Below are 3,149 nucleotides of genomic sequence, written 5' to 3' on the forward strand. Positions count from 1 at the left end.
CAGGGATCGAACCTGCAACCTCATGGTTCCTAGTCGGATTTGTTTCTGCTGCACCACAATGGGACTCCTAACACAACATTATAAATCAACTATACTTCAATAAAAAATTTAAATTTTTGTACTTCCTGTTGTGACTTAGCAGTAACAAATCTGTGAGGACATGGGTTCAATCCTTGGTCTCGCTCAGTGGGTTAAGGATCCAGCGTTGCTGTGGCTGTGGTGTAGACTGGCAGCTGCAGCTCCAATTTAATCCCTAGCCTGGGAACTTCCATATGCCACACCTGTGGCTCTAAAAAGCAAAAAAATAAAATAAAAAATTTGGGGTCCTATTACAAATGATACTTTTCGAAAGTATATTTTCTCTTTGTTCCTGGTTCATAGAAAAAAACACTGATTTTTATGTATTTTTTTTTCTAGAAAACTTGCTAAACTCTGCTACTAGTCCTGATGATTTGATCTTTAGATTCTTCGTATGTTGATATTTCAAAAACATTTCATTGGGATGTAATGATAATAGCTATGGTGGTTTTACAAATATGTCCATGAATTCTTTGCTACATCCCTTGTCAAGAGTGGTACTTGATTCCCTTTTTTGTTTGTTTGTTTGTTTTTGGTCCTTTTTTTAGGGCTGCACCCATGGCACGGCTAGGGGTTGTATTAGATCTGTAGCCACTGGCCTACACCACAGCCACAGCAAAGCCAGATCCGAGCTGTATCTGCAACCTACACCACAGCTCACATTAACACCGGATCCTTAACCCACTAAACAAGGCCAGGGATCGAACCTGCATCCTCATGGATGCTAGTCCGATTCATTTTCTCAGCACCACGTCGGGAACTCCTTGATTACTCTTCTTAGAGCATGTGCTGGACTTGCTGCTAACAAATAGAGCCCAGAAGGAGTGACGGCACATCTCACCTGTAACATTGCGTTCTCGAAAGACTTTGTCTCTCTTGGATCGATCCCTTTGGAGTGATCCCTTTTTTTTCCTGTGCCCGCATCATGTGGAAGTTCCTGGGCCAGGGATCAAACCTGAGCAGCAAACTGCAGCGGTGATAATGCTGCATCCTTAACCTGCTGAACCACACAGGAACCCCCAGGTGCTGTGCCTTGAACTTCCCTACAGGGAGGTCCCTTTGGCACAGAGTTGGTATAAAACAGCTACGTACAATGTCTCTGAGAACAGAGAAGAATGGGCAGCACATGGCACCTCCGGCCGACAGGAGCTGTCAGAGGTCAGAGGTCAGAGGTGGGAGGTCAAAGCCCCAGCGCAGCCCAGGTGGCACTTCCTGCTTTTGCCCTCTAGGAGAAACAACTCACAGAGCTTCTTCTTCGTTTCTTGTCGTCCCAGACCACACATGAAAGGTGCCCTGGGAAGGGCACCCTTTTGGGGGCAGCGCAGCTTTGGAAGCCTGCTTCCTGCCATGGCAAGTGCCAGGCTCAGGAGTTCCTCCAGAGCTGGAACAACCCTAGAATTTAGCACACCTGGCTTAGCGTTTCTCTGGCAATATAATTTCTTCAAAATCCTCTGGTGCTTCCTGCCTGACGACGTTCAGTCAGTTCCAAGGTGCAGGTAACCCCTGACAAAAATCTCACGAAGCCTCTAGTTCATTAAGTGGTCTCTCTGCCCTGTCCTTCCCCTACTGTTTCAGCTCAGTGGTGTCCACAGGACAAGTGGCTTTGATATAAAGTGACAGTTGTGGAGTTCCCGTCGTGGCGCAGTGGTTAACGAATCCGACTAGGAACCATGAGGTTGCGGGTTCGGTCCCTGCCCTTGCTCAGTGGGTTAACGATCCGGTGTTGCCGTGAGCTGTGGTGTAGGTTGCAGACGTGGCTCGGATCCCACGTTGCTGTGGCTCTGGCGTAGGCCGGTGGCTACAGCTCCAATTCAACCCCTAGCCTGGGAACCTCCATATGCCGCGGGAGTGGCCCAAGAAATAGCAACAACAACAACAAAAAAGACAAAAAAAAAAAAAAAAAAGTGACAGTTGTAATCCTGTGGTTGCTGCTTGGCTGGCATTCACGGTCTGGGGAAGAACCTTTCAAGGAGATGCTTGAAAAAGAACTTGGGGGAGTTGGCTCAGCGGGTGAAGAAGCCACGAACTGCTGCTCTGAGGATCCGAGCTGGAGCCAGAGCTCAATTCTCCTGACTCGTAGCCTTCTCATGCCCTGTACTATATATCTGTTTTATCACAAAAATTTTGTATCATAAACTAGTATCTACAGGGATGCAACTTTGATCCCTGGCCTTGCTCAGTGGGTTAAGGATCTGGTGTTGCCGTGAGCTGTGGTGTAGGTCACAGACGTGGCTCGGATCCCGCATGGCTGTGGCTGTGGTGTAGGCCAGCAGCTGTAGCTCTGGCTGGACCCCTAGCCTGAGAACCTCCATGTGCTGCGGGTGTGGCCCTAAAAAGCAGAAAAAGGAAGGAAGGAAGGAAAAGATCTTGGGGCCCCACTCTCTTCCCACACGGAAGATAGCCTCTTCTGGAGTGATCTCTCTCTCTCTCTTTTTTTTTTTTTTGTCTTTTGCCTTTGCTAGGGCTGCTTCCGCGGCATATGGAGGTTCCCAGGCTAGGGGTCTAATTGGAGCCGTAGCCACCGGCCTACGCCAGAGCCACATCAACACGGGATCCGAGCTGCGTCTGCAACCTACACCACAGCTCACGGCAACGCCGGATCGTTAACCCACTGAGCAAGGGCAGGGACCGAACCCGTAGCCTCATGGTTCCTAGTCGGATTCGTTAACCACTGCGCCACGACGGGAGCTCCTGGAGTGATCTCTTCTAACTTCCAGTTTGGGAGGCAGAAACCCTTGCCATTTCAACCCCCATGACTAGTATCTCCTTCGAAGAAGCTACGCGGGAAGTACAGTTGGGTGACAACCTTTATCTGCCACTTCTTTGGCTCTACCGTAGCTCTCACGCCAAAGCCATGCCCATCTCCCCCCAGAGACTGAGTTCAGACTGCACTTCCATTGCCCGTCACCCGGTTCCTCCCCCACTGATGAACCAAGTGTGAGTCCGCCTAGGGTGCTATTCTTACAGTGCTCGCCATCCCCAAACCCTCTCCTGGGAGCTGGTGAGCTGTTGCCAGCGGGTGCTGGACATCCTGCCCGCCACCCTCTCCTTGCCCCTTGCTGGACAGTCCC

The sequence above is a fragment of the Sus scrofa genome, chromosome 8, assembly GCF_000003025.6.
Source record: "Sus scrofa isolate TJ Tabasco breed Duroc chromosome 8, Sscrofa11.1, whole genome shotgun sequence".
Lineage (NCBI taxonomy): Eukaryota > Metazoa > Chordata > Mammalia > Artiodactyla > Suidae > Sus > Sus scrofa.